Raw genomic sequence first — 13905 nt, 5'->3', positions numbered from 1 at the left:
AAAATATTTGCAGCAAACTATTATGCATGTGCTCATCCTTGTATTTTGTTAGATAAATACTATTTCTTGTTTACATCATATCTGTGCTTTTAATGGTAACCCCCATGATATGTTAGGAATTTATTCTTTGAAGAACACTGAACTTTAGAGTATTCCAAGACTGTTCAAAAAACCTGAATTCTAATATATGCAAAGTCTTAGACATTAGAAAAAATAAAATGAGATGCAAATCAATCCTTCTGTATTTTTGCATCAAAGTTCTGTTGAAAATAAAATATTTTCTTCATAATATGAGGAAGAGGAAAACCATTTTCAAATTCTGAAGGAAATAATTGTTCAGAACATGACTTCATTAAACAATACCTACAAAAGATTTTGCTTTGGGTAAATGTGGGTATATTTAACATCAGATGAATTAGGAATTAATTTTTTTTTTTGCAGAAAGCCCTGAGGCGCCATTGATCTTCTGTTTTTTAATTATTTATCTGAGTATGTGGACTTAGGGTTTCTATATTTACTGTTTGTACTTTCTGATTTTTTATATAATCTGATCAAGTAGATCTTGATTTTTACCATTGTGTTAAGAAAATGGTGAAATTCACAAATTCGATTTGGAGGTTTCCTCTTAGGTCTTAAGACTTGTGTTCTTTTCTGAACTTGCATGTAATATTAAGTCTTTAAGCATAGCTTTCTACCTCATTAGACACGTATTTGGATAACCAAATTAAAAAAAAATTGCAAACATAATGCCAATAGCATCATGTATTTTAAAATGTCATTTTTGAAAATACTGTACAAACTGTATCCCATTCCTCTCGTTCAGCCATGTGAATTACAAGAACTGTGTTATATGAAAAATTTCCTTTAGAGAATTCTGGAGTGCAAATTGTTTAGTGCTGTCTCTATTTTACAGGTAGGATTAGCTGACCCTCTGTGGTACTTAGGTTGGCATGTTTAGATTCTGTACTGAGGCAGAGTGTGTTAGTATATGTGGTCGTAGGAACTGGCTGAAGTACTTGAAAGAGATTTTGTGTCAGCTCACTTAGAACACTCTCCTTGTTAACAAAGAAAATTTTCAGCCAATCAGTTCAGTTAATTCAATGATGAACTATTTCATGGATAGCTCAGAGCAAGACTCAAGTAAAAGTAATAAAAGAGCAGCTGGAAGACTTACTTGCTCTTTGGGACACTTTTTAAAGTTTGTGTAATTGGAATATTTAATCAGAAATTGGAAGTGGCAGTTGCAGATTTGATTAAGGGATGGAATGAACAGGAGATAGAAATTGATGAAAAGAAACTTCAGGTGATGGATTGCAGGTTTTTGCTGCAGTGCATGAGCACTTTCTGAATGTTTAGTAATCTGAAATGAAGAAGTAGTAGCAATTTAGGAAGTGAGTAATAAGGAATAAAATAGAACAATGTAAGAATTATGAATTGTGTGTGTATTAGATATGAATATTGCATGAGTATATGTATTTGCATGCAGACATATATATTGTTGCCTAGATCGGGTTTCGGAATATTGGGCAGCCTTTTCACTGTCACCCATCAGCTGTCATAAGCACTGCATTGATATCCAAGGCTCCATTTCTTCTCTGACTTTTTTTTTTTTTTTTAATTATAGTACAAATAGTGTTGCACTATTTGGAAGATGAACCTGTGGCAAAGCATCCCCTCATTTGCAGCATAATTTTACATCTAGTTCTGAATACTGTTGAAGCACTCATATTCGATCATAGTGACTTCTACCATATGGAAATCTGCACTTGATTAAATTAGCATTTTCTTGACAGCTTTAAACCTTCCAGAGTTTGCGACTTCTGATAAATGCTTTCCTCTTGAGAGAAGGAGAAGTACTTTTACAATGCTGCATTCTGGATGCTTCTGTGCCAAAAGCAACATGTGGCACATGTTCAAAGCAGTTTTATCTCTCTCTGAAAAGATTTGTTTTACTTACCATCAGATTTAGCCTGAGTTAAAGATAACTGTTACATATTTCTGGTAATTATATATAGAGACAATGGGCTGATTAGGTTAAATACAACTTTCCTTTTCCTTCTGGTGTCCAGCATGCAATAATGGCTTGTCCAATTGCAGTGCTTTAACCCCAGGCAGCAAAAATGCCCCACTTGGACACTTGCTCACTCCACACCCCTGTGAGGAGAGAATGGGGGAGTGTGACAGAATCAGCAGAGTAAAAGAGAGAAAACTCATGAGTTAGGATAAAGACAGTTTAATCGGGGGAGAAGAAGCCATGCATGCAAGCAAAAGAAGGACTTATTAATTACTTCCCAAGGACAGGCAGGTGTTCAGCCATCTCCTGGAAAGCAAGGCTCCATTACATGTGACAGTGATTTGGGAAGACAACACAATCACTCCAAACGTCCTCCTCTTCCTCCTTTTTCCCCCATGCTGAGCGTGATGCCATATGCTGGGGAACGTCCCTTGGATCAGCTGGGGTCAGCTGTCACATCTGTTTCCCCTCCCAGCTCCCTCTCACCCCCAGGTTCCTTGCAGGTTGGGTAGGGTGAGGTGAGAAGCACAAAAGGCCCTGGCTCTGTGTAAGCACTGCTCAGCAATAACAAACTGCTTCCAGCACAAGTCCAAGCCATGGCCCCTGCTCGTTGGTGTGAAGAAAATTGACTCTACCCCAGCCAAAACCAGCACAACAACTATGTGCTGATGGCAGAGAGCAAAGTCAGTAATGAACAGTGAACAGCCCTGAACAAATGTTACGGTTATTAAGTGGAAGTCAAGGATTAACTGGTAGCTTCTTGCTGGCCTTTTTTTCTACAACTAATAATTTTAAAACAATGTTTTCTGTTGATCAGGATATGAATTTGGTTAATAAGCTCCCTCTAGAAAAGACTAAGAAATAGTAAATTATTATTACACATTATGTATCAGGGCACTGTTTTAAATCACTGGACATAAAAGAGAGGTGCATACACCAAGGAGATAATTCAGTCAAGTTGTTCTCATTGTTGGTGGGTTGCAACCATCAGGCCCCTGGGCTCACCAGCAGGCCCCAGCTGTCCTGGCCAGCCTGTAACCATCCAAAGTCTACCAAAAACACAATAGTTTTTCAACAGTGATCTTCTGGCCCTTGGGGATGGTTCAGGAGGATATGGTTGCAGAGAAGGAGGATTACAGCCTGACCAGGACAACTGGAGACTGCTGGCATGCGTAGGTCCCAGCAATGAGGGGGAGCCCTTGGAGTTAATCTAGATAACACAGAACTCAGGGCTAGGTTTTCTGTGGACTTCAGCAGATTTTGAGTCTGATTTTGAGGCAGTTACAGGTGGCTATGCCTGCTCACTTAGACCTCTATGTAAAAAATATGTGATTTTTTTTTGTTAATTTCGATGACCAGCATTTCTGCAGGAGTGGGAGGTCTCATTTCTCCCTTTCTGGAAATAGATGGGTGTGCTGCCAATTTTTACATATAGCTTGTAATTTTAGTTCATTTCATTGCTTCATAGAATTTTATTTGTGTTTATTTACATTTGCATGTAGTCCTAGATCAGGCTGCTAATAGATAATTTGTTCATTATCTCTTTTTAAAGAAGGCAGTCTGCTCCAAATGATTACTTGCAATACTAGAAATTCAATCTGCAAAGTAATTAAGTGCTGAAGTTCTGAGGGCTTTTTTTCAGTGTTTCATGTTTTCTCAGATATAGCTGATTCATAACCTCTGCATTTTTAAAAATGGTAGAAAAGGATATTACAGTTTGCTGCCTATTTTTATGATGTCTGAAGTATACTCTAAGAGAAGGTTTATTTGCGTTTTTAAAAAGTAACTGGAAGAATTAACTGATAAAAATTTCATGTAAAGTTAATGACTCAAAAACCATTCTGTTGTCAGATTTCCTCCGCTGATAAAAGTCGGGTAAAGATTTGCAAGACAGAATTTACAGGGACTACAAAAAATTATGTATTGCATTTGTAATATTATATAGTCACATTATTAGCCTTTTTATATAATGTCTACATTTTGAAAAAAATTAAAAGAAAACACAGTAAATCTGTTGTTTATTTATAGCATAAATTTATATGCTTCCTTCTGAAACTTTATTAATGTAATTTTAAGATGATTCCCTTGTTTTGTGTCACAAATTTATTTTTATCTTTGTCATTTAATTTGGCTTTACTGCACATTTAGCATAGAAGGAAATATTATCTAATGTTTCCTAACACCAAGTGTGTTCTTGACCATTGTTGTCTTGTTCGCAGTTTGAATAAGGAAGGGATAAAATAATACTTGATGGTAACAACTCTGGATTGGTTAAAGGGGCAATGCTGAAATGCAGCTTGATATACTAAAATGTTTCCAGACACATGCAATCACTGTGATTGTTGCTGCAATAAGATTAAAGGAAGTCACAGGATTTTGGAGTAGGATTGTTTGGGGGTTTTTTTACCTCTAGGGGAGCAATCTAAATGCAAATTTTATACCTGAATAAAATCCAAGAAGTCAGTATGAATGAGGCTTGAGGGGAAATAAAGTCAGTGGCGATGACACTTGGCAAGTTGGTCTGTCATGCACTTTGAGTGTGAAAGCATATTATTTTTTTCTCAATTCATCATACACTTACCAAGTAATAAAATAAAATCAGCTTTAATGTGTTGATCATCCAAAATTATATAGATGCCTGTTGGGTGAACTAGTCTGAACTAAAATCCGAAAGAGTTCTGCTGTGATGCTGCTATGGTAGAGTTCTGAGTCTGTGAATGAAGTATTCTGGTGATTTCATTCAAATTAAATTTGTAAAATACAGTTTAAATTGCAAGGTCATAATAAGGAAGCTTAAAAAGGGAGGGGAATTCTTTGAGTTCTAGGAATGTAGAGAAGATTGGAGTCTATTATTCTGATGCTTTTCAAGTCTTCTGGTATTATAGTGAAAAACACAACCTAGAAATTGTTGACATTCCCTCTTTCTTCTTGCGGTCTGACACAAAATTCTAATGGAATAATATACCCTTGGCCCTGGATCTCTCCAACAGAAACAACTCAGTGTTTTCTGAAAGATATGGTTCCATGCCTGTTAATGTATTTGCCACATTTCAGACATTTCAAGTACTTCTGCAGTTACTTCTGGAAGCAGTATGTTTTCTTATGACCCCTATTACTGAAGCGCTCAGACCAGTGTAGTTTTGAGCAAAGACTTGTTTTCCCATCTTCTTCATTCTCTGCATCAATTAGCTTGGGAACATGTAGGAGGTATTAGGAATCACCATGTATGAAGGTCAAAAATATAATAATGTCGAACAGTTGGGAGCAGACTATTTGTAAGTTAAGCCAATTTAAGATAAAATACTAGTTTAAAATAGTTGTTTACAGCACTAGATACACCATGTCACATTTGCTATGAAATATAAAGAGGAAAGGAGCGAACATCACCCTGTTTTATTGGGGTCAAACTTAAATGCGGTCATCTCTTCACTCTGTGTGCTATTGTATTGCTGCAGGTATCAGGGAATAAGGACATTTCAACACTATTTCCTTAAATCACAAAGTATGTAAGACAGAAAAAGTACCTGGTGAAGAGTGTAGTTTTTGTGGCTATTGTTCCTTGGAGTTTCCAGGATTTCTACTTGCATCCTTTTTGTTTTCAGTAGAGCTCTTTCTCCTTAGAACATCACAGGAAGTAATCCTGCTGATTCTAACCTTATGTTTTGGACTGCCCTTACTTTTAGAGATACCAATGCTATTTTAACAGACCTGTTGTAATCCCTGGTTGAAGAGAGGCTGACTGGTGCCTTCACTTGAGGCAAAGTAAGACTTTCTTTATAGCATGACAATGTGCCGATATATTCCGCATATTCATTTAGTGCCTCAACCTGCTGAACCTGGTGTTTCCTATTGACCTGTGAAGAGTGAAATATTTTATGCAATCACATAAATTGCACCTTAATCAATGAGGGGTTTTGCTTCAGATTGGAATGATTACAAATAACTACTGTAAAATGTAACAGGTTTGAGACTTTTTCCCAGAGCCTCTGGGAGACTGACTGATCTGGAGCGTATTTGTCAATATCTAATGGTTAAGATAAGGATCGACTACACAAGCTCTTCCATTTTCTTAATGCTCTTTAAGTGACTAGAAAATAATGAAGGAATAAGGATTTGCCTCTCCCACTTCCTAGTAATGTCTGTGTCCTTTTGCTCTTAGATATACACAGTTTTTAATTAAAAAAAATTCTTTTTATTTTAAAATTTCTTTTGTTGTATGTTTTATGAATAAAATATGGCAATCTGTCAGAAATAGAGTTTTAGAGGCATGGATATAGAAAAACCAATGCTTTTTACTTCCTTTCCCACAAACAAGTGAAGAAAATGCCCTGTCCAAAAAAATAAAACTTTCCATGCAGAAATATTCCAGTCCCAACACTGAATATTGAAAAGTGTTTTTTATTTTCTTCTACATATGAAGCTATTTTCCTGTCTATAAGTAAATGGTTCCTGGGGATGCATCAAAAAACTGAGGGAAGAGGCATCGTAGATTGAGATTCTTTTTGAGGACATTTACACTTTTAAGTTAATTAGTCTTTTGTAAAGAGATCATATGTAAATGAACAAAGTTAATGAGTCTTTTTGTGTCCTGCTAAAGTGAGGCTGGCTGAATTTAAGTTTTAGGGGTTTTTGAAACTGATCTTGAGTTCCTCCATTTTCATTTGTCTTGACATATATCGCTCTTCCAGACCTTTGCCAGCATGTTAATCTACATATTTGGCATTGTAAGAAAGAGAGACTTGATTTTAATTAGATTATTGATGGATGTCATTAGACAATGAAATATGTTTTTAGACTCTGAACGGCAAAACCCACTTAGAATAAAATACAATATAAATATAGAATAAAAAACAATATAAAAACATAAAGTATATTATCATACTTGTATTTGTGTTCCAGCAAATTTTATCATGTGATTAAAATGTCCTTATTTCCATTATGTATTCTATACATTTTTCATTGTAAATTTGTGTTTATCAATTAAATTTTTGTACACTATTGATGTTTAGAGGTGCTTTAGTTGCTTTAAAACTTTTTGAAAATGGTTGTCTATCATAAGGAGTTAAACCTCTTGGTGTCTTATATACCAAAAGCACTGATAAAATCCAGTTGGTCTAATGGCAATCCTGAAAAAAAGTGGACTTAGCTGGCTTTGTCATTGTTACCTGTCAAAGTATCCATTTCTCATGTGACATGCTGTGATATTTTGGCTATTCTATATAAACATCTAAATGTCAAAAGTTCTTCTAGAGCTTTTTCCCTTTAGATCCAATGTTGTGAATATATTGCAAAGATGAAAGTTTATTCTCTGTTGCATCAATGTGTACCTAGCTTTGCTTAAAGTCTTGAATGTTCTTTTGAAGAATTCTGAAGGATTGTTCCAGACGCAGAGATAGGGTTCTACCATGATTACTCATCTCTGCTCCTATAAGTATGGGTCTTGAATAATTTTATCTTCACTTCTTGATTGGTTTGTAAACCTTCCAAATAGACTTCTGTTCCAGTTATTCAGCTCACAGTAAAGATGGTCCCAAGTCAAGAAGCATTGAAGTTAATGGATTTGCTAGCAGAAAGTGCTAGCCTAGAAAAAATTAAAATTAAATCTTCTTCCATTTTTATTCACACAATCATGTAGAGAAATTGGAAAAGTAATTTTGCACTTGAATAAATTGAAATTGAATATTAACAATAAAATTTATTGCAGTGTACTTATATTAAAAAACCAGTTTGAACCAGTTTGTTGAAGAGCTGTCTCACCAGGATCAGAATCTCACTCCTGGCTTCAGCAGAAAATGAACTTCTGTGGTATCTTTTCCTTGTTTTTTGTTTATAAGGACACCTATCCAGACTCTTTCTTTTCTGTTGCTTTCAGCCTCAGCTCTTCCCACAGGGACTTATGGTACCAAAAGGTCAGAATGTCTGGCTTGTTGTTTTGACATAATCTAAATTTAACTGCCTGTATGAGATACTCTTTGTTCTGGACAGAACAGGGAAATATAAAGACAATGTGATTTTCATTACCTGACTGCAAGCAGTATGGAATGTTGGTAATTAGTTTTAAGGGATCTGTCCAGATTGTTGTATCTTGAAATTAATTAATTGATTTTTAATGATCTTAAAGGGATTAAAAGTGCAAATATGGACTAAGCACTAAGATTATACAGTCATTCAAGGTTTAAAGTTGTCTGAGCTGCAAAGTAACTGCCCAGGAGCAGAGCAGGAGGTTGGATGGAAAACTTGACTTATTTTGAATAGAAGAAATAACTAAAGGAAAACCAATATGAGTGAGGGATCAAACTAAGTAGAAATGACAACAGTAAAAGTCATCAACGCTAGTAAAATCTTCCAGTAGTAAACAGAATAAAGCTTTTAATCAAAGGTGTTCTTAGTACATGCCCTATTTTTACCTTGTTTCTTTTTGAGGGATATAATGGAAATCTCCAGGTATGTGAAAATTACTGGCTGTAGTTGATAATTTCCCTTCTCTCAGGAAACAGTGGTAGACTTCATGTTACAATGGATTTGGGGCTGTCACAGAACTTGGGTCCTGCAGGGCTGTGAAATTCCTGTCATCATTCTCACAGATTGGTGCTTCCCTTTTGCTTCTTGAAGATAGAAAATAAGACATTCTGTTATTTAAAATTTTTTCTTTTGTATGAAGTGTTTGCTGGGAGTGGGCACACAGAAAGTACCCCTTCACCTGCACCATTTTGTGGTGCATATGGATTGCTAAATGACTTGAGAAGTTGTGCCACCTTTGTCAGATACTTTTTAGTTTAGGAAGGGTTGGCTCAGTTTCCAGTGTGTTTGCAGAGACAGAGAGCCACAGTCAGTCAACAGCTGCAAGTTTACTAACAAATATGCACTTGGATTCGTGCCTAAGTGTACTTGCTGGGAAAAGTACAAACGTTACCTCTCAACAGAGATGATGCTTTCCTCAGAGTATTGTAAAGGACCAGGCTTCACAGAGTTACAAAACGGGGAGGGACCATGGTGAGCCATCTGATCCAACCTCCCTGCTCAAGCAGGGTCATCCTAGAATTGCATCCAGATGGTTCTTGAGTACCTCCACTGAGGAAGTCTCCATAACCTCTCTGGGCACTGTTCCAGTGTGTGCTCACCTGCACAGTAACAAAATTTTTCCTCCTATTCAGAGGAAACTACCTGTGCATTACTGTTGAAAATTTGGGGAAAAAAAGGCTTTTATAAAAGAAAGTATAATGTATATGCCTAGTAATTTTTGTGTCTCTTTCATTGGTTTCTGCTGCATTCTTATTCTGCAATATGAAAAAAAGGGGGGGCACTGATAGACTAAGATCCAGATCCCTAAATGTATTTAAATCCTCATACCAATTGAAGTCATTAGAAATTCAAAGCTTACATAGGAGCCGAAAGGTTAAAATCCTTTGTAGCTTACCTATGTGACTTAACCATGGTTTTGCAAAACATCATAAAACTTATTTTTTCATGATGTTGTGCAACAGCATAAGCAAATGTGATGATAAAGGACTATTTTGATACTATGACATATATATCATGAATATTAAAATTTAAAAGAAGTTTGTGCTTGCTTTGATTACATTACATTTTTAAGAAATACTATTTCAAGAGGGTCACATCTTCATGTCCTGGAGGAAATACAGTGATTGCTGTCCTGATTGCCTATTTTTGAGTACTACCCTCTTTCTTGGAGATATCCCTTTTACTCCCACACTTGCATGAATGGTTGAAAATTGAGATTCTTGTGTCTGAAGAGCTGAATGAATATGCAGGGACACTCTTGGCACTTTTTGTAGTGCCTAGGCATGGAAAATAGCCATACTTAAATGTATTTTTAGTCTAGGCCTGAGTTAAGTAGACTACCAGTCTTAAAGAGAGTTTTCAAACAGGGCTTTTTCTTAATTTAAAAGTACATATCCCTACTCATTCCAGATTTTTTTTTTTTAATTTCAGTCAGTAAACAGTTTGTATTTTAATTTTTTTCCTTTTTTTTTTTTTTTTTTTCTTTTTCTGGAACAAATACATCTAAACTCAATACTACGATGTTTCTTTGAATGTAAAATTTGAGATCATTTAAGACACTTCCAATTGCCTGACCTATATTTTGTAAATCCGAAAGGTGGTGTCAGTGTAAGTAATTTTTAAATGTAATGTTTTCCATAAGCAGTAAATATACAAAGTGTATTATTCATATTATGACTTTAGGACATGTATTAGTAGTCCTTAGAGTTAATGAAAAAATGAACAGCTACTGGAGGTAATATATTGTATGTTTTTTTGTTAGTAGCAAAGACATATAACTTTTTGTAACATATAGTACATCAATAACTTTTGCATTTAATTGTATTGCTTAGAGGCAAAATCTCATCACTCTAAGTCAAGGGCAGGTGGATGGATATGTAGATGGATAGACAGCTGAAAAACTAGATTAATTCATTTGATGTGTGACACACTTGGAATAATAAAAAGAAGGGAAGAAATGCACAGCAAAGGATGCAAGCTGCATCGCTCACGTATTTCCCATGTTCATTAAAAAAACTGAGAGGAAAATTGCTGTAATCTCTGTGTATGTGGTAGGAAAACAGTTTTCGTAGAAAGAATGGAAAATATTTTTGCAGCGCTTTGTAAGAGAAAAAAATAATCACTGGGGCTTTTCATGCCTTGCTTCCTGTAATGTATTGGCAATATTGTTGGTATCTGGAAATGGAAAATTATAAACTGAGATTTCACATCATGTTCTGATAAATATTTTTTAAAAGACATGTTTTGTCAGCTTTTAAGATGTCTTGGGTATGTTGGGGAAGAAAAAAAAATTTGGATTAACTTGGATCTAAGGAATTTCCCAAAGATCAGAGCAATTAAGAGCAGTTGAAATATATATTAGGTTAAAAAAAGGAAAAAATTTTAAAAAACTTCCAAGAGCTAGGAATTGACCTTTCTAGAGAGCTTGTACAGGAAGGAAAGCAAATAATCTCAGAGAAACAGGGGAAGCTTGTGTTAAGTCTTATTCTTCATATTTGGATTGCTGACCCAGTGAAAGATTGTCTTGATTTGTCAAACGTCTTAAATTTCTACCAATTACCGTGGCTATATGGCAGAAGTTCTAGTCTAGTTTATTAAGCAAAAGAGAAAGGAAATAGGGAGTAACTTGCAATAAAGTCAAAAGATAGTGGAAAGATCCACACTATAAAGACATTGTACTATTTGGTAATAATGGTGATAGCAAGGTGAAAGTGAAAAAGGGCACTAGAGGATGTAAAAGTTTTTTTTCTTTTTTTCATGGTGGAACAGAAAATTACTAGGTATGGAATTACATATGTGTGAGCAGAGTATCTCTGTATAACTGACATTAGATATGTATTGTAATATATTGTATTATATTGCAATATTATAGTACACTATGTTGTAATATTATATGATATATATTTCAAATATATTTTTAGCTATAAAAATCCACTAAGATCCCAAAATTAAAGTGTAGTAAATGGAGAATATTCAGTATTTTTTTACTTGTGGCATAAGGTGTGAAGGAGTTAGAAGAGAAATACTAGAGATAAACATTCTCTTATCCTGTAGGTCGGAGAATAACTGAGGAGAATGGGAGAAAGTTCAATTTGCACCCAATAGATTTGGTTGCATGGTGTAGTAGCTTGGTTTTATTTGTTATCAGAAGCAGTCTGCCTGCAAAATAAGCGAAATATTAATAAGCAAGCCGGAGTGTCTTTTTAGTACAGCTTGCCACAAAATGAAAAATGTTGAATGGGATTTGAGTGGTGGTTAAATGATCCCTGCATTCAAAAATGAGTATTGCGATTATTTTAAATCACATTTGTTTTCTTTTTCTTTTTCATTTCTGATAGTTGTAGATACTTGGTTTATTCTGCTACAAATTTGGAATTATGCTTATCCATTTTGGTAAAATTTCACAAGAAGCCACAGGAAAGAAGGACAAATTGTTTCTTTTTGCCAGATAATAATTTGGAAGAAACAAGAATTCTCAACTTTATTTGCTTGTAAATTGGAACTTTGTAGAGCCAGAGTAATTTGAGGAAAAGTCCAGGAATTGCTAAGGGAAAAAAGTTAAAAGAAAGTAAAATACAGTCTCAAAAGAAACTTTAAAAGAAAGAAATATTAAGCCATTTATAATATGAGACAAAAAGGTGATGATTTTTTTAAAGACTGACTGAAATGACACTATAAAGGAACAAAACCCTGAAAAACTTGGATGAATAAAAAGCTTAAACAACAAAGGAAGAAGCTGAAAAATATATATAATTGTTCAAGTAGATGATTAGAAGTTCTGAAGGCTATTCTAGCTTGGTTGAAGACAGAAGTGAAAAATGGAGAAATATGGAAAGGGTGAATTTGAGTTTTTTCAGAAGCAGTTCCTGATACAACTGCACGTGGTTGTCTGAATTCCATAACTGGTGTAGTAATCAAATTTTCTGATAATTCTCAGATGAAAAAAATATGATATTACATAAATATGTAGTTGAAGACCACTAATAGCACATCAGTTGTTCATAGCATATCAGTAGGGATCCTGAAAGCAAGATCCTCTGCAGTGAAATTGTTTAATCACTGAATAATAGAAATATAGAATAAATGGATGTCTGGAATTTAAATTACTTGTTGCTGTAGTATAATTTTCAGATAGCTCCATTGAAAATTAAGTTTTAGGTGGTAAAATTTACATCACACCTTAATAATAAACTATCTCTCAAAATACCTTTTCAGAAGAGAATCATAATTTAAAATACAGTTTTACTTGCTATTTATGAAAGTGTTTAGATATAATCATATCTAGGTATGTATTTAGAATCCAGACACCCAGATTCCATTCATTATACTTTATTCAACAGCTGCAAATCGATTAAGATAAAGATGTTTTAATGTGAGATTCATTGGAATATTGAAAATGCAACAAGTTTGAGAGCACATGAATGTTTCAGTATGTACTGCTCAGTCTTCAGAATAGAAACGAACCTTAATTTTTTTTTAAGTGGAGAAATATGGAAAAGAAATAACTAAGGAGGGCTTAAAGAACACTATGAGAGTTTGAACAACTCCTCTGTCTTGTACATTTCCCATAATTATTTAATTAACCAGTGTTTTGGTGTTTTCCCTTGCTTGCTTATCTACTAATTCGCCAAAGAAAAGTTTAATGAGCTATTGCCTTTCAGATGTTGTGAGCTTTGACACAGGACCTGGAAGTCAGTACCTTATTCTCTTAGCCCCAGTTAATGTTAAACCAGGCCATATGCTGGTGCTCCTCTCTCTGCTCAGCCTGGTCAAATATATTTGACTTTGTCCCTGCTCTGTGTACTTATGACCTAGCCTCCCATTTGCCTTCATTGGACTGCCCCCAGTTCTCTTAGATTGTGCCTTACACTTGACTCTGCACTTCCTACTCTGGTTTTCTTCCCTTGGAGAATAATATTTCTCTTTTCTCTCTTTTCTTATCTTGAGATAGTTTTTCTAAAACTGATAAGAGTCAACTAGCATGTATTTTGACGACTCCCTGAACCTTCTTTGTGAGGAATCCTCCATCGGGAGCTTTTATCATAGTTTCTCTTTTTCTTGTTTCTGTAGAACTTATGACATGTTTGGGAAATGGGCATATCAGATGGGTATCTTCTGTAGCAGAATGAGAAATACTAAGAAGAAAAAAGAGGTATCTTTTTTGTGCCAAATCCTTAATTTTATCCTTAATTAAATGAAAAGGCTTGTGAATAGATTATTATCCCAAATGTTTGTTTGGAGCAGATTTGCTAAGGCTAAGGAAAGAGGATTCCAGAGGCCACCATGTTACCTTTCAAGATGTACCTAAGGAAACCATCTTTTACTTGCTTTTTGGGTTCATTGGTACAGCTGTCATAAAAACACTGGTT

This window comes from Onychostruthus taczanowskii, unplaced genomic scaffold (genome assembly GCF_017590055.1).
Source record: "Onychostruthus taczanowskii isolate IOZ18803 unplaced genomic scaffold, ASM1759005v1 scaffold29, whole genome shotgun sequence".
Taxonomy (NCBI): domain Eukaryota; kingdom Metazoa; phylum Chordata; class Aves; order Passeriformes; family Passeridae; genus Onychostruthus; species Onychostruthus taczanowskii.
This window is presented reverse-complemented; position numbering follows the sequence as displayed.